At 39.5% G+C, this 23,359-nt stretch overlaps 1 protein-coding gene across 7 annotated transcripts in view; it reads right to left on the bottom strand.

Annotated features, from left to right (window-relative positions):
- The window catches only part of MBD5 (methyl-CpG binding domain protein 5), a 242,743-nt gene that overhangs the window by 100,249 nt on the left and 119,135 nt on the right, over positions 1–23,359 (bottom strand). For 6 of the 7 annotated variants that reach the window (XM_034785452.1, XM_034785449.1, XM_034785451.1 and 3 more), the window contains 3 exons: positions 16,375–16,512; positions 8,434–8,626; positions 3,076–3,133 (listed from right to left, as the gene is read on the bottom strand). The gene's annotated coding sequence lies outside the window, so the exon portion shown is untranslated. The remainder of the gene's footprint in view (positions 1–3,075; positions 3,134–8,433; positions 8,627–16,374; positions 16,513–23,359) is intronic. The other variant, XM_034785453.1, reaches the window with a different exon arrangement.

The following is a 23,359-nucleotide window of genomic DNA, read 5'->3' as shown; positions in this document are numbered from 1 at the left end:
ACCCCTTGATAACTTTATTTGAATTTTTTGGTTTGAATATTGAAGCAACTCAGTAATATATGTTTAAGTACAACAGCAGAAGTTGAAATCCTATTATTTTTGGATCAGCCATATTGGTCATGAATGCTTTAAATGATTCTTGTTGTCCAATGTGCATTTGTAGATGAAAACTTTTGTAAATTAAATTCAAGTATTTAGATAATGTGGTGCTCACTATGAACAAGCAACAAGAATCAGAAAGAAGGAAGTAAATCAGCATTTGAGCATGTGTTCAAACCACCCAACCATAAGAGTCTACTGGTTATTTTAAATAGGCCATAGACCTAATTATACTTTTGTGTAATATTAGCATTTAGCAAGTTTAAATAAATACTTCTTCAAACACATATGAAGTTGTTACTCCCAAAGGACTATATTTTTCCCTTATGTGCATGTAATGCTTTGGTTAGCATTAATGGGACTTGTGCGTGCAGATGGAAGAAAGACTATATCCAAAATCTCTGTTCCATTTAGTTGTGAAGATAAATGATACTAAATCAATGCTCTTTATTTTGATAAATAAAAACGTTACCCTAATGCTTTTTCTCCCCCCAGGGAAAAGTTTCTTTGACTTATTTTTCTTTTACGAAAAAAAACCTATGGCAGATTCAATATTTCAAACAATTTTATTTGTAACATGGTGGATGAGCCACTTATAGCATGTTTTGAAAACTAAAACTAGCTGCTACCAGTATAGACGTTTTGGCATTCTTTTTGAAATAATTTAAGGTAACGTTTAATGGTGTTTTGGTGCCAACCCGCAACTATCATGCACTAAAATAAAATGAATGTCTCTTTAGGATTCTAATCTACGTAGATAAAGACATTAAGATCAGTTCTTATATTTTGAATTTGAGTGATTCTGAGCCCTGAAGAGATGTTTGCAATTTTTGGACATGATCCTGCACACACTTACTTACATACATATTCTTACTGTTTTCAACCGAGTTGCATGTGCAATCAAAGGGTATTCATAGGATTAAATGTGCACAGGATTGGTCCCTTAAAGGTAAATTAAAAACAAACAAACAACTGCCTAATCTACGTCAATGTTGAAATATTAGGGGCAAGCCAAATATCATATACCAATTTCAGCTTACTTTTGTACTGTGTGGTAAAGAGCTGACATGTAACATCAGTTTACTATTACTAAAATTACATTAATTGGCAATTTAGATATAAACAAAAGACCAGATGTGGATGATAAATTATAGAAAATTGCTGGGGTAACTTCACACCACATGTGCTTACAGTCTACTTAGCCATACATTTGGAGAATTCCCCACAGTGTAGGGAAATCCTTGGGTGCATAGAGGTACTGTAGGGGCTCCAATGTCACCTCCCACCTTCCTGAGCTGCCATTGTGAGGGCTATGCCAGGGCAAAATGGAACATGCTTGGCTGATCAATGATTGCTGGAAGAACCTTTTGGGGCAGTGACAGTCAGTGCAAATTTGAGCAGCCTCTACTTACATTGTTCTAATTTATGTTTGGTATTTGACTGTTGCATAGATGGTCCTGGGATTAGGACAGTGCAAGAAGGGCGTAGAGCCATTCATGCCATCCTCTCTCCCTTCCTCCTGCTCCAGTTTCTATATATTAAGATGTATGCCATATAATTTCTTCTCAGAGGTATGTTGTGGCTTTTTTTTTTTGGGGTACAATTACAGTATTATCTGATTATCATCACTTTAAGGGACAGTATTTCAGATGTGTAGCAGGTACACTTGCATCGGTATGAAATGTTCTTGCACTTACTCAGTTAAGTATGACAGCTTATGTTTTAAAATACGTGGCAATACTTGTCACTCATGTGGGACTAAAATGAGGCTCTTATACTTTTTGGACTGAATCCTGGTCCCATTGAAGTCAATGGCAAAAAATTCTATTTACTTTCTTGGGACCAAAGTTTTGCCCTTAAATTGTGTAGGAAAATATGGATATAAAGTAACTGTCAATAAACAAGCAAATAAAAGAAAAACCATTTTAACTTCTGCAAACTCTCTCACTCATGAGTAGTCCCCCACTTCAGTTAATGGGTATCCCATTAATAAACATAAGAAAGAACTACTTGTGTACATAAGGATTTGCAGGATTTGGCCCTACTGAAACATTTATAAAGTATTTCGTATTAAGTTTTCCCATTCTTAGTTAGTTATCTCTACACCTGACAGATGGTCTCCTGAAAAGGGGTCCAGAAGCTCAAGCATTTCTATAACAACAAAAAGCGGGTGATTTTACCCCTTTTATTTGCCTCCACTCCATGAACAATTACCACACATACATCTCTTTTGGCCCATGAAGCCCATTAACTATAGGGGTAATAATTCAATAAATAAACCATCCTTGTATATATGACATTTTCTTATATCTTTATCTTCTCCATCTGCTAGAGCCAGTCAGAAAATAGAAACCCCTTCAGCAAATACATTTTGCAAGGTGTGTGTGTGTGTAAGGGGGGGGGGGGGATCATTCCAAATTGGGACAAAAAGCCAAAATGGCAACCTTTTTTTCCAGGAAGGGATTTATAGAAAAATTCAGTTTTGGAAGAACCAACACAGAATTCTTCCATTTCCCATCTGGAAGACTTGTCGGTTTCACTTTCTCACAGCAGATAAAGTGAAATTGATAAGATGCAGAGAGGGGGATGCTCAGCCAGAGAGTTAGGACACAGCCTCTGGCAGGCTGCTTGGAAGCCATTATTTTGATTTTCCTCATGGAAAACAAACTTTTCAGCAAAATTGAAATTTTCCTGTGAAAAATTTTGATTTTCTGATCAGGGCATTTTCTATTGGAAAATCATTCAGAAAGAAAAGTCTCAACCACCTCTTCCATCTACATTATTCAACCTGAGTGAGTTGTTTAGGGAATACACTTCTCAGTTAGAAAAGTCTCTCTCTCTCCATCCCAACATGCATTATTTTGGTTTATTATACAAGTCATGTGATCAGAAGTGGTCCAACTAAAAAGTACTTATTGCTTTTCAATTAACAAAGTAAGGTACAGTATTTAATTGTAGCAGGAAGCAAAAACTGACCTTTTTCCTTGCTAAGGATTAGACATAAGGTGGGTATGTTCATCCTGTTCATTCTAAGCTGAAAAACAAAGGATTAGTTGATAGAGAAGATACACAAATGTATATTATAATAAAAGTTTAACCTTTAATAATTCTCAGTTTGCCCAAAATTTTTATAAACTCACTTGGGTAGACAAATTTCGTAGTCTTATTTCTACTAGCAAATGACTTTGAAGCAACTGCCTGCTTGTTAACACAAAGGCACATCGTTTTGTTTAAAACACCACAAGCATGGCAAAATAAATCTGATGTTTAAATCTGTTCTAATCAAGATTATTTTTATTTTAGCAATAATATTAATAAAGTGCTCAACTGTGGGTTTGCCTTTACTTCAGAGTAAGGGGCAGTGTAGTTTTGTGCTCCCTGAATCACAATCTCTCTCCTATTCCAGCAAGGGATTAAAATTATGCCAGGTTTATTCCTACTCTCTGTTGCCCGGTGTATTGACAGTGGGGGTGACAGACTCAAGGCTCCACCCAGAGACTACACTCATTGGGCCCTCTTTCTGTTCATTTGCAGGAGGGAGGGATGCAGCAGCTCTTTGGTCTCTGCTTACCCACTCAGGAGGCTACCCAGGAGGGGATACTCAAAGCTGTACTGTAAAGACACACTTTGCACTCCCTTCCTCTCGTGTGCTGCATTCAAGCCAGGGCAAAATTTGGCCCCATATAGTAATTATTTTGGGTATTTACCCCATCAAGTCCCCAGTTGGCAAATAAATATTTATAAGCTGCAGAAGTCTCTGTCATACTTATAAATATTTAATCAAATCATTTTTTGTATAAAACAAATAAGAACTCAGAGGTAGGACTCTAGGTCAGAGTGCTGTTATTGACTCTTGGGGATAAATTCATGGGATTAACTGCATCACTTCAACAGCCTCTCTCTATTAAATAAAAGGAATTTTAAATAAAGATTACTCTACATTTGTGTGTTCTTTTATCCAATCACCAGTCAGATTACTGGCTAATCAAGAATTTTTGAAAATTGGCCTTAAAAAAGAATTTTAACAGCCAGTAGCAAAAGACAAAAATAAATTAATAATAATAATAAAAAAAATCCTGTTAGTTTTTGTAAGTACATCAGAAGCAGGAAGCCTGTCAAACAACCCAGTGGGGGCTCTAGGTGACAGAGTTGTTAAAGGAACACTCAAGAAAGAAAAGGCCACTGTGGAAAAGCTAAATGAATTCTTTGCAACAGTCTCCACTGGAGAGGATGTGAGGGAGATTCCAGTACCTGAGCCATTCTTTTTAGGTGACAAATCTGAGGCATTGTCCCAGATTGCGGTGTCAATAGAGGTGGTTTTGGAACAAATTGATAAATTAACAGTAATAATGATTAGAAGTATGGAACAGCTCCCATGAGAGGAGAGATTAAAAAGATTGGGACTATTCATCTTGGAAGAGAGACGCCTAAAGGGGAGATATGATAGAGGTCTATAAAAATCATGAGTAGTATAGAAAAAGTGAATAAGGAAGTGTTATTTACCCCTTCACATAACACAAGAACGAGGGGTCACCCAATGACATTAGTAAGCTGCACGTTTAAAACACACAAAACTAAGTGCTTCTTCACACAACACACAGTCAACCTGTGGAACTCATTACTGGGGACGTTGTGAAGGCCAAAAGTATAACTGGGTTCAAAAAAGAATTAGATAAGTTCATGGAGGATAGGTCCATCAATGACTATTAGCCAGGATGGTCAGGAATGCAACCCCATGCTCTGCGTGTCCCTAAGCCTCTGACTTCCAGATGCTGGGACTGGACAACAGAGAACAGATTACTAAAAAATAAGCCTTATTGTGAGGGTATAAGGGGGAAGTAATTGGTGCAATGACCTTGTGCTGGCTCTTTCTACAGGGGTGAATTTAATCAAAGAAGATATGATTTTTTGAGAAATCACATAACATTTAACATGAGGTATCTACTTGTCTGTGTATAATAAGGATAAAAAGTAACTTTGCAAATGTGGTATTACAGACATTTACCAAAGTATAATGAACAGAATAGATGTGTTGCTATTGCAGCAATTTACAAGAGTTTTCTACTAAGGAAGCTCAAGAAGAGAAGGCTGAAATATTTTTACATCCAGTGAAAAAAAAATGTACTCAGACTGAGGTCTCAGAGGCATGATTTCAGAATAAAGTTGGGAGAGAGAGCCAAGAACAATCATATTTTCTTCATTTTTTAGGTTATGGACAACATAACCACAAAAGTCTGTTAACTGTTTTACTAAACAGTCGTCATGCAATAGCCATCTGAAATCTCAAACACAAACTGTCTTGCCAGCCAGCATCATACAATTTTAATAAAGCATTTTTATTCTAGTCCCTAATTGGCCTTGGGGAAGTACTGTGTCAAGAAAAAATGGAGAGGAGTACCCAGATATCCTGTGAGATAGAATACATATACTCTACAGTACACTAGGTCAGACAAGAAAGGGTTCTTTTCATAAGGAATAAAGGAAGCCAAGGGCCTGAGCCACTCCAGAAAAACTGCTTAGTCTACCAACTGGAAAGAAGCAATCTACCTAGGGTCATCAAGAGAGTGAAGACAAAAAGGAGGGTAAGGAGCATATGGATGTGCAGAGGGAGGGAGGGAAGAAGTGTGCTCTCTCTCTCTCTCTCTCTGAAGGCAATAGAGTGAGGAAGCTGCTAAATCCTCCCCAAAAGGATGGAAAACCTGGAAATCTGATTGCTTTGTCACAATCTAAGAACTATACTTCTTGCCAGAAACAAAGTTAAAACTCAAGTGAGCTGGTTTGAGTCTTCCCTATGAACGAAGCTGAGAAAAGCTGTGGTCCAAACTCTTAGCAAGACCCAGAGAGCTCCAAAGATGTGTACATAAAAGAGATGATATTTTGTTTCTCCTTGTGTTATGTTTTCTTTGATATCTGAGACTATGTAACATCTTGTGTGCCCTTGTACCTAATGGTATACGAGTCCTATTAATAAATACTAATATGGAATATTTGTATTTCTTAAAATTTAAAAGTGTTTTAACATGTTTAATGCACCATAAAGACATTAATGGAGTAACAGAAGTGTACTGTGTGACACAAATAAAGGTAAATAAATGCAGCTCCCTGCTTCATTTTAGGTTTTTGCGAGGTCATCAACTCTTGCAGGAAAAATAAAGATCTCTGAACTCAGGCTTTTTTCAGATAACACACCTTTCAGTGTTATTTTTAAAATGTATGCATTTCCAATGTTTTCGCTACCCAGGCATCTTGGCTCCATTGAAGCCAATGGCAAAGCTTCCATTGACTTCAACAAAGCCAGAATTTCACCCTGTTTTGGATGTAGTGTCCTTTCACAATGTTCATTTACTTATGGAAAAAAAAATTCAGTTCACTTTTATATATTAAAAACTCCCATCAATGAAGATAGACTTTAAATACCTGTACCACACATTGAAAACTTTTTTCACACATAATCAACAATAGCAATAACTTTCAGGAAAACACACAGTGAGGATAAAACAACACCAACAATTTGTGTGCTTATGCAAAATTAGAATCTACTAGGATTGTGATCTAGATTTTTGTGTGTGCTCGGTTCAGTTTCCTCCAGTGTTGGGTATTCAAGGAATACGAACATGAACACACACATGGTTTAAGATTTCTGGAAATAGTACAATTTCCTAAAAGTATTACTCAAACAAAACAGAGGTGCAGGAATCAAAAAGACATTTTATGAGTGGGGAGTTCTTACATTTTAATTAGTCTGGATTCTGTCTGATCACTCTCCAATGACTATTGCATTTTGCTAACTTCAATAGGGAGTCCTAAGAGACTCTTCATCCTTACAATTTCATGCTTTTTGCAGTTAAATATCAGGCCCATAAAATCTCTTTCTTGGATACACATACAAAAATAAAATTAGCTCTGAATTCAGGGCTTCTCTTAGTGACATCCTGTCTTAGGGCCTATTAACTATTATAGTGATTCTGTGAACTGGCTAAAGTCTGCTACAACAGTAGAGTAATACACTACTTAGCATGGCCTTTCTACTGGAACAAGACAAGCAGTCATTTACTTTTAACATACTACACTGTAGAGGCATCAGAGTTTGGAAACCTGAAAACCATGCAGCTTTGGTGAGTCTTGCCACAACGGTGACTGTGACAGAAAACATCCATGACTTTATGGGCCACCCAAGTATTCATGAAACTCAGCCAAAAGGCTAGCTGTTATCACCTATAAAGCAGAGGTGAGCAAACTATGGCCCACGGGCCACATCTGGACAGCGGGACTGTCCTGCCCGGCCCTTGAGCTCCTGGCCCAGGAGGCTGGCCCCTGTCCCCTCCCCTGCTGTTCCCACTCCCACGCAGCCTCAGCTCACTGCACCGCCGGCACAATGCTCTGGGCGGCGGGCTGCGAGCTCCTGGGGCAGCGCAGCTGCAGAGCCTCGGCCTGACACAGTCTCTGTGCTGCGCGGTGCCTGTCCTGGTGCAGCCACACCGCCAGCCACTGGTGCTCCAGGCAGCGCGGTAAGGGGGCAGGGAGCGGGGGGGGTGGGGTGGATGGGGCAGGATTCCTGGGGGCGAGAAGCGGGGGAAAGATTAAGGAATGCTCTAAGAAAGCTTTGGAAAAATATTGAAACTCCAGACTTAGCCTGGTATTTATAGCATAGCTTCCGAGTGCATTCTTTTAACTTCCTAGCATGTTGTTTTTTCCATCTGCTAACTGTCAATATGGTATAACCTTATATTTTGATTATACAAATGTACAAAAAGAGCTTTTTAAAAAAAATTACAGTAGAGTTTTGGCTTCATTTCTTAGTGCGAGTCAGCTACTCTGGCATCAAAAATATAATCTAGGTCAGAGATAATGCTGAGGCTTTTCTCATGTAAATAAGTAGCATTCCACTGTTTAATTATGTCAAAGTATATTATAACCATTTATGAGTAATGCCTATATGAATCACATTGTCACAAAAGATGTTAAGTTCTATCACATGAAAATATTCAGCTTCATATACTATCTGAATGAAATCAATTAAATCCAGGTCAAGAATGTATTTTCCCCCTCACTTAATTAGCAGCAAAAACATGGAAGGCGTGCCCTGCTGGTCTTAAACAAAGAGTATGAATTGCAAAATTGTTTACACTTCCAATTCATCTTGGTTAAATACTGAAATTCTCTTCTCTATGCTGCTCTCTTGATTAGTTTTCTAATATTAACTCAATCTTTTGTAGAATTTTATTGCCTGGAATATATTTAGCAATAATCTTTCTCATCATAGCATACTAATATCAAAATAAAATAAAGTATGTCTCAGTATAAAAACGTATTGATTTTTAAAAAAATACTTACTTATAATGCTCTTCATGGCCTTGCTTCTAGTTACCTTAGGGACCTTTTGGTTTCTTAAATTTCTGGGTGCACATTCAACTTTGCTTCAGAGACTCTCTTGTCTGTAGTTTGGCTATGGACCAAGGTCACTGGGGCTAGGTTCTTTTCTTATTATACCCCTCATCTGTGGAACTCTTTGCACCCCAAGTTACATCTGTTGAGTCAGTAATATTGTTTACATTAAACCACAAATCAAATCTTTTGATTTCACTTTTTCACTTTTCTTGGCCGTTCTGTAAAAATTCTCAAACTACTTTATACTCTGTACCATAATTTTATTTATTAAAAGAAAAAAAAGGAGGAAGGGGTGGAGAAATAAATAAAGATATCTTTCACTAAATCATGGAGGCTATTACAGTCTACATCCAAGAATCAGAAACACTGGATCTGTTAAAAAAGGGTAATTAAGGTTTGTGCAATGATAGTAATCATATAAAAAGGTGTACATTTAAAGAAACACTTTCTCAAACAAATTCAGTTATATTACCCATCGCTGATATGAGCTAAACACACTAGGTTTTAAGTATCACAGCAAATAATCCTAATAATTTAAAGACAATACTGTAGTTAATATCACAAGATAAAAGATGTAAAAAATATGCATCATGCAGTAGTATTTCTCTCTCTCTCTGTGTATTGCAAACCTGAATGGCCTCAATTCTGCAAAGTGATCTGCCAATACAGGTTGTGAACGATTCACTGAGATTTTGTGCAGATACATGAATGCTGGAACATTCCATTGCAGAAACAGTGCCTGGATGGCACTCAATGCGGCTATCTCTTTAAAGAAGGCAGCACTGCATTGTCATTGAGGTATTTACCTCAGCTGCAACATAGTGTGCTGCAATCCATAAGTTTCTCTAGAGCAGACTTTTAATGTGGCAGTTTCAGTTTCTCTGCCACTGAGAGCAACTAGGAGTCATTGCATAGCCCTTTAATTCAATTAGCTGGTTTCTTTTAAAGGAGAAAGGCATTGGATCCAATCAGGTTGAAGGCAGATTGAAAGGAGAGCTAACGTAGGGCATGGCTACACTTGCAGATGTAGAGCACTGTGAGTTAAACCTGCCTTCGTAGAGCGCAGTAGGGATTCCGCTGCAGTCTGTCCACACTGACAGCTGCTTGTGCACTGGCGTGGCCACATTTGCGGTACTTGCAGCAGCATTGGGAGCAGTGCATTATGGGCAGCTATCCCAGCATGCAAGTGACTGCAACGTGCTTTTCCAATGTGGGGGGGTGTGATGGAGTGTGATAGGAAGTGTGTTGTGTGTATGTGGGGGGGAGAAAGAGTAGGTTTTGAGGGGGGCTGAGAGCATGTCAGCATACTGTCTTGTAAGTTCAGACAGCAGCAGACCCACCCTCCCCCCCGCCTCTCTCTCTCTCTCTCTCTCTCTCTCACACACAGCATTCCACATTAATCTGTCTCAGAGCAGATAAGCAGCCGGCTGTCAGAAACTGAGCTTTCAAACGGCATATCCGCATTTCTACAGCGAGTTCAAAACAATGAGAAAAGTGGCCATTTGACTTAAGGGGATTAAGGGACGTTTCCGGAGACAGATCAGAGCACAGTAAAGCAACACCTCGTCCACACTGGCGCTGTGGCACTCCAGCAGGGGCACAGCAAACGTTATTCCACTCACTGAGATGGAGTACCAGCAGCGCTGTAGCCGCGGAGTCAGAGCGCTCTCCGTGCCTTGCCAGTGTGGACAGGGAGTGAGCTAGAGCGTCCAGGGCTGCTTTAATGCACATATTTTTGGGATTTTAAAGAACGTCTGTTGAATCAGTTCTAGTTTATAAACTATATAATTAGGATCTTAGGAGAGAGCTGGTACAGTTGGGTTTTACAATCAACAAATAACACCCACCCTCACATACCCAATCCCACTCCCATAAAACAAAAAATCTACCAGGTTTACTGGATCTTCACTGTAATATGAAGGTACAGTGTGGTACCAAATCTTGAATATATTAAATTACAAACTTAATCCATTATATTAAATATTATTACTGAATGTCTTAATTAAGCATGTGAACAAAACCCTTCAATTTTCTTGGAGAATATTTCATCTTTAGTTTTTATTAACTTCATTAGTGCTGGTAATTGATAATCATGAGATTTTATTAGTTGAAAATAGTACTTCCTCAATGTAACAGTAAAACTGAGCCAGCGTTTAATTGGAAAATAGGCATCAATATATTAAAGAAGAATCACATTATTTACTAGGTCAACTGAATCTCTTATGGAGCTGTTACAGTCTTTCACAGGCAGAGGATTTAAATATAAGCTTAATGTGTTCATCTAAACAGTATGTTATAAATTTATGTTATTGTAGGGCTTTAGCATTTAGGTTTTCTTAAAATATGGGACACAGTCTTATATATATATATATATATATATATATTTATTCATGAAAGGTGATAGGCTAAAATCTGTTTACACTGGATGCTTCTATCCATGTACAAAGCAGGTATGGACAAGATAATGGCCCTCCAATATGCCTGAAACCTTACCTAAGAAAAAGATCATCTCTAAGGCTAAAAACAGGTCATTCTTCACAGCCTTTAAGCCCACGGCCTCTATTGAGTCGGCAGATGATACCAATCAAATATGGTAGCATCTTTTGTCATATGGACTCTAGATTTCATACATAGGTAGCTGTCTACCCATTAAGCATTTTCAATCCCTAACTCATGCCAACAGTTCCAACGAAAGCTTGTGTGAATATGGTTTTACAGGATTGGGCTCTCAGCTGTGGACTTTAACTGCTAGTTTGTGGGTATCCAAGAAAATGAATACTGTAGAATTTTCAATACAGAATTTTCAAATCTTAAATACAGACACCACACTTTACTACATAAGGATTTTTTTTCCCCCGAGAGAAAATATCTGAAATCTGCAACGGCAAATTCATTCCTTTGTGTATATGCTACATGCAATATCTTTTTCATTCAAAGAATGAAACTTTAACCTTACAATGGCATTTTATTGTAAGACACTCTCTGAAATAACTGAAATTTCTTAAAGAAATTGGTGTATCTAAATAAACCATTGCATCACGCATAAAGACCCTGTGCACCAGAGGTTTAACAACACAGCATTTGTTTACCCAAGCAAAATAAATAAAGCTCTAAAAAACATGATATAACAGTGTTTAAAAATTTATTATGCAAAATATTTAAGCCATCCATCTTTATACTATGAATACAATACACTAGAGTAAAACTTACTTCTTAATTTCGTATTTAAATGTATTCCTAATGTACAGTTGAAGTAAAAGTAATGTTTACTTACAAAAAATGTACATATCCTCCCTTAACCATATAAGTCTAATCAATGTGCATATTACAGAACAAATTTACTGGGAACAGTGTATTTCGATGAATACAGCTTACTTCCACCTAGGATTTCAGTACCTACATCACATGGACAATTGACAATAATCTTAAGTATAAAAAGTCTCAAAGTCACCAAGAATTCTGCAGCACATTATTTTCTAATCTCAGCTTGAATGTATACATGATTTCTCCACTAATAATTTCTAAACCAAATAATGCCTTATGCTATACAAAGTGACTTTTTGAATACATGGAAATGGAAATGTACAAGACAGGTTATTTTGCAATAAAAACTGTAATGTTAATTACTTCAGACATTCATATTCATTATACATATATGTACACATGCTCATCAGCATTATGAATGCCGTTGAACAGCTATGATGTATGATTTTATAAAACACATTGCCCACCTATAGTTGATAAAGAGAGCATCCTATGTGCACTGGCTAAGGGCATTGTTGTTGTTCACAGGTATCAAACAGACACTCCTAACTATTTTGCTTCTCCATTACCAAAAAGGCCTCCCTTTTTTTCTGTCTCCTTCCATCCAGCCTCTCTATCTTTCTTCTCCTCTACCTCTCTTGGTCAAAGATTTAGCTTTAGTCTGATCTGCGCTCTCAGGGATTGGGTTCTAGACCAGTCTTTTGGTTGGATGGCTTGTTCATGCATTACAACTCTTCCAGAATGACATTCCCATGAAATGTGGCACATTGAGCAGCATCTAACTTATGACTAAAGATTCCGCTGGTGATCAGGAGCTGTTACCTTCCTTGGTAACAATAGGAAAATCAATTTCTATAAAGATTTAATAACTCCATTATTTTGTATTGGACATCTAACTTAATGAATGCCTGTGAAAATGAGGTAGGATGAGAGGCTAAAATAGGGAAAAAAACAAGTTAAAAATTACTTAGACAAGTTAGCTGTCTTCAAGTCACCAGAGCCTGATGAAATACATCCTAGAATACTCAAAGAGCTGACTGAGGAGATATCTGAGCCATTAGCAATTATCTTCCATGGAAGCATATAATTAAGCATTTTATTTTTTCATCACCTAGATGATAATAAGGTGATAAGTAACAGTCAGCATGGATTTCCTGTCAAACCAACCTAATAGCTTTCTTTGACAGGGTAACAAGCCTTTTGGATTGGGGGGAAGTGGTAGATGTGGTATATCTTGACTATAGTAAGGCTTTTCATATTGTCTCACATGACCTTCTCATAAACAAACTAGGGAAATACAACCTAGATGGAGCTACTATAAGGTTGGTGCATAAATGGGTAGAAAACTATTCCCAGAGAGCAGTTATCAGTGGTTCACAGTCAAACTAGAAGGGCATATCTCATGGGATCGGTACACTTATAAAGTTTGTGGACAATACCAAGCTGGGAGGGGTTGCTAATGTTTTGGAGGATAGGATTAAAATTCAAAATGATCTGGACAAACTGGAGAAATGGTCTGAAGTAAATGGGATGAAATTCAATAAGGACAAATGCAAAGTACTACACTTATGAAGGAACAATCAGTTGTACACATACAAAATGGAAAGGACTGCTTAGAAAAGAATACTACGGAAAGGGATCCGTGGGTCACAGTGGATCACAAGCTAAATATGAGTGAACAGTGTAACACTGTTGCAAAAAAAGCGAACGTCATTTTGGGATGTATTAGCAGGAATGTTGTAAGCAAGACATAACCAATAATTCTGCTCTACTCCGCGCTGATTAGGCCTCAACTGGAGTATTGTGTCCAGTTCTGGATGCCACATTTCAGGAAAGATGTGGCCAAATTGGAGAAAGTCCAGAGAAGAGCAACAAAATGACTAAAGGTCTAGTAAACATGACCTATGAGGGAAGATTTAAAGATTCTATGATTCTGTGTTTTCTGAATCTAACCCTTTTGCTTTTATGTTAAAAATGTGTCCAAAAACTAAACAAAACATTTAGTTTTGGGTCAAACAAAATATTTCAGTTGACCCGAAATGAAATTTTTGTGAACTTTTTTTAATTCAATTTTGGAATTTTCAGGTTTAATTTAACCAGAATCATTTTTTTCCGCAGAACTGCCAGTGAATGGAAAAATCAGTATTCACCCAGTTCTACCTACCATTCCAGCATTTTCATATAAATATACTGATGAAAGCCTGCCTTAGAGAAAGTAATGAATTTTAACTTTCCAGTTGGAGAAGGTTGCTGTGTTACTGGAGAGGAAGCATATTAAAGCATAGAATCGTAGGACTGGATGGGACCTTGAGGGGTCATCTAATCTAGTCCTCTGCACTCATGACAGGACTAAGTAGACCATCCCTGATAGGTATTGTCTTACCTGCTCTTAAAAATGGAGATTCCACAACCTCCCTATGCAATTTATTCGAGTACTTAACTGCCCTGACAGGAAGTTTTTCCTAATGTCCAACCTAAACTGCCCTTGCTGCAATTTAAGCTCATTACTTCTTGTCCTATCCCCAGACATTAAGGAGAACAGTTTTTCTCACTCTTCCTTGTAACAAACTTTTATGTACTTGAAAACTGTTATGCCCCCTCTCAGTCTTCTCTTTTCCAGACTAAACAAACCCAACTTTTTCAATCTTCCCTCATAGGTCATGTTTTCTAGACCTTTAATCATTTTTGTTTCTCTTCTCTGGACTTTCTCCAACTTGTCCACATCTTTCCTGAAATGTGGCACCCAGAACTGAACACAATATTCCAGTTGAGGCCTAATCAGAAAGAATGATTTCTCGTGTCTTACTTACAACACTCCTGCTAATACATCCCAGAATGATGTTTGCTTTTTTTGCAACCGTGTTACACCTTTGATTCATATTTAGCTTGTGATCCACTATGACCCCCAGATCCCTTTCTGCAGTACTCCTTTCTAGTGAGTCACTTCCCATTTTGTGTGTGTGCAACTGATTGTTCCTTCCTAAGTGTAGTACTTTGCATTTGTCCTTATTGAATTTCATTCTATTTACTTCAGACCATTTCTCCAGATATTTAAAAAAAGAACAAAAACAAAAACAAAACAAGTAAAGCAACCACAGAATTGGAAGGTAAGAAATAGGGTTTATTTAGTAAGGAGAATGAGTTCTCGTGAATAAGCTCCCTGCCATCCAGTCAGCAACTGCTTGCAATTCTGCGTCTGGTTCTTTCTCCTCTACTAAGGAAAGCTATTCCTGGCTAGGGGCTGCAATAAATTCCAGACGAACACCAGGGAAGATATGGAAATAGGTTGCCTCGTTTTATGTAAACATCACCACTCCAACTTGTGACAGGGAGCTTCTCTCTCTAATGATGCCTGGAGAGAGGTAGTTATGCAAACTCTTCCCTTACATCAGTGGGGGGAGTTCCATCCCCGCCAGTCTGTGATCGCTATAAGTTACACTTGTCACCATTAACTAGTTGGCATTGCATCACACGTGGTAGCATCTAAAATTACCACAGTTTCCCCTCTACTTAGAAAATAACTATGATAATTACACGGTGATGGTTGGCAAAATGTTTACCTTTTATTAGTTTCTACTATATATACACACACAATGGAAAACTAGAAGGAAAGTTGATTTTTATATTTACTTTTATCATTCTGCATTTTGTAAAAATGCGTATGACTGAGTAACCTGTTTATGAAGAGAATTTCTGGAGAAATGTTTGGCATTTCAGCAAATCTGCTTTCCTACTTGCTTTGAGTACTGTGTGTTTAGCTTACTAACACTGTTCAAGCAGTTTTAAAAAAAAAAAAGCACCTCCTATCCCATTCTACTCTATTTATATTAACATAGTTTGACTAATGAGAAAGTCAGCACAATTTTCAGAAAACATAAACATGAATCAAATAATGTCAAAATGTTATCTACAAGTAGCATTAAAGTAACCAGGGTAAGAGTGACATTCAGAAAATTAGCTTAGAATTTAGCTTTTGAAGACTATTTTAAATTCAATATCCAGCATGCACTGTGCTGAAATTTGGACATCTTTCTAGAAGATATGCTCCAGTTCAACCAGAATTTGTGGGATTGACACATGGTGAAATTCTGTGGCTTCTATTTACAGCGGTAACCTAAGTCCTCTTTTTATTTATTTTTTGGAACACTTAATATTCTTATTTTTTTAGAGAGTTATTAAAATAAATCAATTACAAAGTAAGAATATTAAAAAAGATTAAACTCTTACACAAGACTATAACCAAACAGGCTTTATTTTATGGCTATAGGCTGGCTATCCTTTCCAGTGGAGTTCCAGGGTGGGAGTCGCATCAATAAAACAATACATCCTGAAATGCCATAGATAACAAGAGCCATCCATAGCAGTGCTATATAGGGTGGACCCAAGAAAGAAAAAACATATAGTTATTAAATTAATGAGCTGAATTGTCCCGCTTACCCTGGTTACCTGGGGCACTCAGCACAAAAATCTAATGTTGTTGGATTATATTCAGGTTATCTTTAAGAGAAAAGGAAAAACAGAAGAGAACACTTAAAAAATAATTCTGAAAGATGCATCAAGTATCTGTAGATGGGGGTCAGGGGAGGGGGAAGAAGATAAAGGTGAGAGAGAGAATTTACTTACCTAAGATTAGGTAAACTGGTGGAAAAATCCACCAACCTTGGGAAGTTCACTGAACCCTTGCAGAGAATTAGTGTTATAATGCTCCAAGAAACCTCTATATTTCCTTGTCTTTTTTTACTGAGATGACACCTCTTCTTCCTATAACAAAACATCCATTGTATTAAAGTCATCTTTACAGAGACACAAACTACTTCAATTATCAAATAGCTGTACTTCATATAAGATGTGTGATGTGTCTCTGACAAACTGCTCCACAGCATAAGGGCGATGGCTATATAATGGGAATTTGTAGAATGAGACCTTTAAAAAAAAAATGGAGGTCATTTATTCGTAGGGCAAGAAGAGGGACAATTGCTTTTTATCATGTTGTTTAGAGGAACTACCAATAAAGCTTAGAAGAGTTAAAATTGTTGTACTGTGATTCCCATCCGTCAGCTCATCAGCAACAATGGGGCTAAATAAATTCTTCCCACTCCTGTCTGTCTTGTACCAGCTTCACGGCTTTGTCAATCTTTAATCATTTTTGTTGTGTCATTCTTTATCATGTCTATACAATGCATTCTTGATTTTCCTATATTTCTAGTTCCTTGCACTCCATGGTGTGTCTCACCATGTATGGTATTCTTTCCAGGTCCATTCTTGACATGTGTCCAAACCACCACAGTCATCTTTCTTGAATCTCTGGTGTCTTTGCCGTGTACATTATAAGTTAACTATATACATAGGTGAAATTTTTAGAAGTGCAAAAGTGATTTTAATGGACTTAGATCCATCTGAAAATGAGCCTCAGGCTCCAGAGTCATTTATATACTTTTGAAAAATAATAATGGCTAATAGACAATTTACAAACTTATTGATAAAGAGGTATTTACGTTTTCTTCCTTGTTGCATATTTACATATGCAAATATTGCATATTTACCTACCAATAATTTCTGAAATTACTAAAAAGTTGAAATAAAAAATAAATCAATATGTGATGAAAGCTACATTATGTTGAGCGGTAAATGATATAGTTAAAGTTGTAGCAAAATTTTAATTTTTACTGCAGTAAATTAATTTTTATTTTATAGAAATGTAGTAAAAAAAACAAAGAAGTCAGAATATTTGATTTTTTTCATGTTGGTTTGGTGCAGACTGGTTGATACACACAGAATCATAGGACTGGAAGGGACCTTGAGAGGTGATCTAGTCTAGTCCCCTGCACTCATGGTAGGACTAAGTAGACCATCTCTGAAAGGTGTTAATCGAACCTGCTCTTACAAATCTCCACCGATGGAGATTCCGCAATCTCCCTACGCAATTTATTCCAGTGCTCAACTACCCTGACAGTTAGGAAGGTTTTCCTGATATCCAACCTAAACCTTGCTGCAATTTAAAGCCCATTGCTTCTTGTCCTATCCTCGGAGGTTAAGAAAAACAATTTTTCTACCTCCTCCTTGTAACCTTTTATGTACTTGAAAACTGTTATCATGTCCCCTCTCAGTCTTCTATTTCCAGACTAAACAAACCCAATTTTTTCAATCTTCCCTCATAGGTCATGTTTTCTAGAGCTTTAATCATTTTTGTTGGTCTACTCTGGCCTTTGTCCAATTTGTCCACATCTTTCCTGAAATGTGGCACCCAGAACTGGACATAATACACCTCTACCCTGATATAACGCGACCCGATATAACATGAATTCGGATATAACACAGTAAAGCAGCACTCCGGGGGGGCGGGGCTGCGCACTCTGGTGGATCAAAGCAAGTTCGATATAACGCGGTTTCACCTATAAACACGGTAAGATTTTTTGGCTCCCGAGGACAGCGTTATATCTGGGTAGATGTACTCCAGTTGAAGCTAAACAGCGCAGAGTAAAGTGGAATCATATTTAGCTTGTGGTCCACTATGACCCCCAGATGCCTTTCAGCAGTACTCCTTCCTAGGCAGTCATTTCCCATTTTGTTTGTGTGCAACTGATAGTAACTTCCTAAGTGGAGTACTTTGTATTTATCTTTATTGAATTTCATCCTATTTACTTCAGACCATTTCTCCAGTTTGTCCAGATCATTTTGAATTTTAATCCTATCCTCCAAAGCATTAGCAACCCCTCTCAGCTTGATATTGTCCGCAAACTTTATAAGTGTACTCTCTCTGCCATTATCTAAATCATTGATGAAGATACTGAACAGAACCAGACCCAGAACTGATCCCTGCAGGACCCCACTTGTTATACCTTTCCAGCATGACTATGAACCACTGATAACTACTCGCTGGGAATGGTTTTCCAACCAGTTATGCACCCATCTTATAGTAGCTCCATTTATGTTGCATTTCCCTTGTTTGTTTATGAGAAGGTCATGCAAGACAGTATAAAAAGCTTTGCCAAAAAGTATAACTTGACTTTAGTAATGTCCAAAAAGACCACTTTTGAGCCTCATCTTTCTTTGAATCACGTTTTATGAAAATGTTTAAGCTCCTGGGATCTAATTTTTACTTCATGTTATTCTACATATGCTAAGTAGGACAGTACCAATAAGTAGCAGCTCCTTCTATTTTGTGTTTTTTCTTCAATTTTCCAATCACTGTTTTTGAATACATTGATATGAAACAAAAATATTAAATTCTGCCAACAATATCATCCCCATAGCAGTTTATATGATAAAGTGTTGTCTGCATAGGACTTCAGACCACACAATGTTTCCAACTGCAGCTACACAGCATAAAAAGGGAGACAGATACAGTTTAAATCTCACTTATACTAATGGAGGTTTACATGCCAATTCTCTTTATCAACTGAGGCCATGGCTACAGTCCTAGATGTCAAGCAGCCACTGCCACATACTTCTTTACAAATAAGCCAACATAGAGGTTACATGAAGTCACAGTTAGGAATAAAACCCAGGTTTCTAGTAGCCCCAAATATTACCCACTTAGCAACAATGTTTAAAAACATACATCCTTTTGTTACCATCTAACTCAGGGATCTCAAACACATGGCCCACAGAGTTATTTCCTGCGGCTCGCCATAGGCGCCAGCCCCTGGATGCTCCCTTCACCCACCGGCAGCCAAGCTCACCTCACCCCCCATACTCCCCCAGCACGCCGTATCCCCGCTCCTCCACCTCCCTCCCAGCACTTAGGACTTTCCAGGAGGGAGGGGGGAGGAGGGAGGACGCAGCATGCTAAGGGGAGGAGGCGGAGAAGACGCGGGGCCTGGGAGGGGATTTGGGAAAGGGTTTGGAATAGGGGCAGGGAAGGGGCAGAGTTGAGGTGGGGACTTTGGGGAAGGGGTTGGAATGGGGATGGGGAAGGGGTGGGAAGAAGTGGGGCAGGGGCGGGGCCCCATGGAAGGGGTGGAGTGGGGGTTTTGCAGTCTGTTACCAACCAATTTTGAAGTTCTCAGCTATTTTGACTTGACAATTGGTGTACATCTGTGCTGTGCCAAGAGTACTAGACCATTGTGATATGAGAGATAAATCAACCAATCACCACCCTTACTCAATAGCTAATTTGCATGCTACAGTTTCATTGGTTGTATGAGGGAGACTTCATAGATGCTGGATTACACCCTTGTGCCTAGCTGCCACCTCACATATCAGCACAACCACCTACACAATAACACAACCAGCAAGTCCAAATACAGATAGCCCCTCATCCCAGGACACACCCCTTATTTGCCACCAACACAAAACCATCAAAATTTCCCAGCACAAAACAACCCAGGCACAAATCAACTCAGCTTCCCATCACAACACACATTTGCCCACCCTCACTCATACTTCCCATAAACTAAGTGGCAAGTCTTTTGGTAGTAAGCATATATTGGGCTACTGTGACAACACAATAAAAGTCAGTAGAAAAATTACTGTAAGATGCTATACAATTTAAGAGTGTAGAAAAAAAGGTATATATTATATGAGAAACAATATGTGACCCTGCAATTTAAAGATTACATGATAACACAGTCTCAAAGGGGCAGAGAAAAAGTTGTGAGTGCAACCCTAATTTTGGCATGTGTGCTTAACTGAGCAGTCTTAATATTCTCTTAGTGTAGTTTTTTGTATGGAATGGTGTCATAACTATAAAGGGAAGGGTAACAGCCCTCCTGTGTACAATACTATAAAATCCCTCCTGGCCAGAGACTCCAAAATCCTTTTACCTGTAAAGAGTTAAGAAGCTCAGGTAACCTGGCTGACACCTGACCCAAAGGACCAATAAGGGGACAAGATACTTTAAAATCTTGGTGAAGCTAGCCAAGAGGGTGGGAATAGTCACCCGCAGCCAGGCTAAGCAAGCTTTCACCCCCATCCCTGTTCCTGAGCCGTCCACCAGGGCCCCATCTGGGTTACCAGAGACCCAGACAAAGGTGGTGGAACCGGATCCCCTGCCAATGACTGCAACAGCCGTAGTGGATCCTATCCCAGAGACCCAGCCAAAGCCAGTCCCAGAACCGGAACTGGCAACACAACCAGCGCCAGAACCATTGCCAGCACTGAGTACAGCGCTTGCAAACCCGTCTACAACTCCAACACCAGAGGGAACCAGTGAGCCTGAACTGGCAGAAGCAACAGATAACCCTACCCAAGAGGCTCAGCTGGAGCCTGAAATACAACATAGTGCACCAACGGACAGCAGTTCACAGTCAACGGAAACAGCCCCAGGACCTGCATCGCTTCCAGAGGGACCAAGCCCAAGTCCACAGTCCAAGGAGGAACTGATGTCTCCAGCATCAAGGGAACAGTTCCAGGCTGAGCAGGAAGCAGATGACAGCCTTCAGAAAACTTGGGCGGCGGCACAGAGCACCCTACCGCCTCTCAGCTCTTCTAACCGATCCCAGTTTGTTGTAGAACAAGGACTTTTATACAAGGAGACTCTTTCTTAGTGGGACCTCAAAGACAGTTGGTAGTTCCCACTAAGTATCGGGTAAAGCTCTTGAGCTTAGCCCATGATCATTCCAGTGGCCATTCTGGGGTGAACAGAACCAAAGACCGGTTGGGGAAGTCCTTCCACTGGGAGGGAATGGGCAAGGACATTGCTAATTATGTCTGGTCTTGTGAGGTGTGCCAACGAGTGGGAAAGCCCCAAGACCAGGTCAAAGCCCCTCTCCAGCCACTACCCATAATTGAGGTCCCATTTCAGCGAGTAGCTGTGGATATTCTGGATCCTTTCCCAAAGAAGACACCCAGAGGAAAGCAGTACATACTGACTTTCATGGATTTTGCTACCCGATGGCCGGAAGCAGTAGCTCTAAGCAACACCAGGACTAAAAGTGTGTGCCAGGCATTAGCAGACATTTTTGCCAGGGTAGGTTGGCCCTCCGACATCCTTACAGATTCGGGAACTAATTTCCTGGCAGGGACCATGAAAAACCTGTGGGAAACTCATGGGGTGAATCACTTGGTTGCCACCCCTTACCACCATCAAACCAATGGTCTGGTGGAGAGGTTTAATGGAACTTTGGGAGCCATGATATGTAAATTCGTAAATGAACACTCCAATGATTGGGACCTAGTGTTGCAGCAGTTGCTTTTTGCCTACAGGGCTGTACCACATCCCAGTTTAGGGTTTTCACCATTTGAACTTGTGTATGGCCGCGAGGTTAAGGGGCCGTTACAGTTGGTGAAGCAGCAATGGGAGGGGTTTACGCCTTCCCCAGGAACTAACATTCTAGACTTTGTAAGCAACCTACAAAGCACCCTCCGACACTCTTTAGCCCTTGCTAAAGAAAATCTAAAGGATGCTCAGGAAGAGCAAAAGGCCTGGTATAACAAACATTCCAGAGAAAGGTCCTTCAAAGTAGGAGACCAAGTCATGGTCTTAAAGGCGCTCCAGGCCCATAAAATGGAAGCGTCGTGGGAAGGACCATTCACGGTCCAGGAGCGCCTAGGAGCTGTTAACTATCTCATAGCATCCCCCACCTCCAACATAAAGCCTAAGGTATACCATGTTAATTCTCTTAAGCCCTTTTATTCCAGAGAATTAAAGGTTTCCCAGTTTACAGCCCAGAAAACATGACGCGGAGTGGCCTGAAGGTGTCGACTATGAAGGAAAAAGTAATGGTGGCATGGAAGAGGTGAACCTCTCCGCGACCCTTAGACGTCTGCAGCGGCAGCAGATCAAGGAGCTGTGCACTAGCTTTGCGTCAATGTTCTCAGCCACTCCAGGATGGACCGAACGGGCATACCACTCCATTGACACAGGTAATGCTCACCCAATTAGAACCCCACCCTACCGGGAGTCACCTCATGCCCAAACTGCTATAAAAAGGGAGATCCAGGACATGCTACAGATGGGTATAATCCGCCCCTTTAAGAGTGCATGGGCATCTCCAGTGGTTCTAGTTCCCAAACCAGATGGGGAAATACGCTTTTGCGTGGACTACCGTAAGCTAAATGCTGTAACTCGTCCTGACAACTATCCAATGCCATGCACAGATGAGCTATTGGAGAAACTGGGACATGCCCAATTCATCTCTCCCTTAGACCTAACCAAGGGGTACTGGCAAATACCACTAGATTAATCCACCAAGGAAAGGTCAGCCTTTGTCACCCAGGCAGGGGTGAACGTACTCCCTTTCAGGCTGCAAAATGCACCCGCCACCTTCCAAAGACTTGTAGATGGTCTCCTAGCGGGATTGGGAGAATCTGCAGTTGCCTACCTCGATGATGCGGCCATTTTTTCTGATTCATGGGCAGAGCACATGGAGCACCTGGAAAAAGTCTTCGAGCGCATCAGGCAGGCAGGACTAACTGTTAAGACTAAAAAGTGTCAAATAGGCCAAAACAGAGTGACTTACCTGGGGCACCAGGTGGGTCAAGGAATTATAAATCCCCTACAGGCCAAAGTGGATGCTATCCAAAAGTGGCCGGTTCCAAAGTCAAAGAAACAGGTCCAATCCTTCTTAGGCTTGGCCGGATATTATAGGCGATTTGTACCACACTACAGCCAAATGGCCACCCCGCTGACAGACCTAACCAGAAAGAAACAGCCAAATGCAGTTCA

Source organism: Trachemys scripta, chromosome 11 (genome assembly GCF_013100865.1).
Source record: "Trachemys scripta elegans isolate TJP31775 chromosome 11, CAS_Tse_1.0, whole genome shotgun sequence".
Classification (NCBI taxonomy): Eukaryota; Metazoa; Chordata; order Testudines; family Emydidae; genus Trachemys; species Trachemys scripta.
This window is presented reverse-complemented; position numbering and strand designations above follow the sequence as displayed.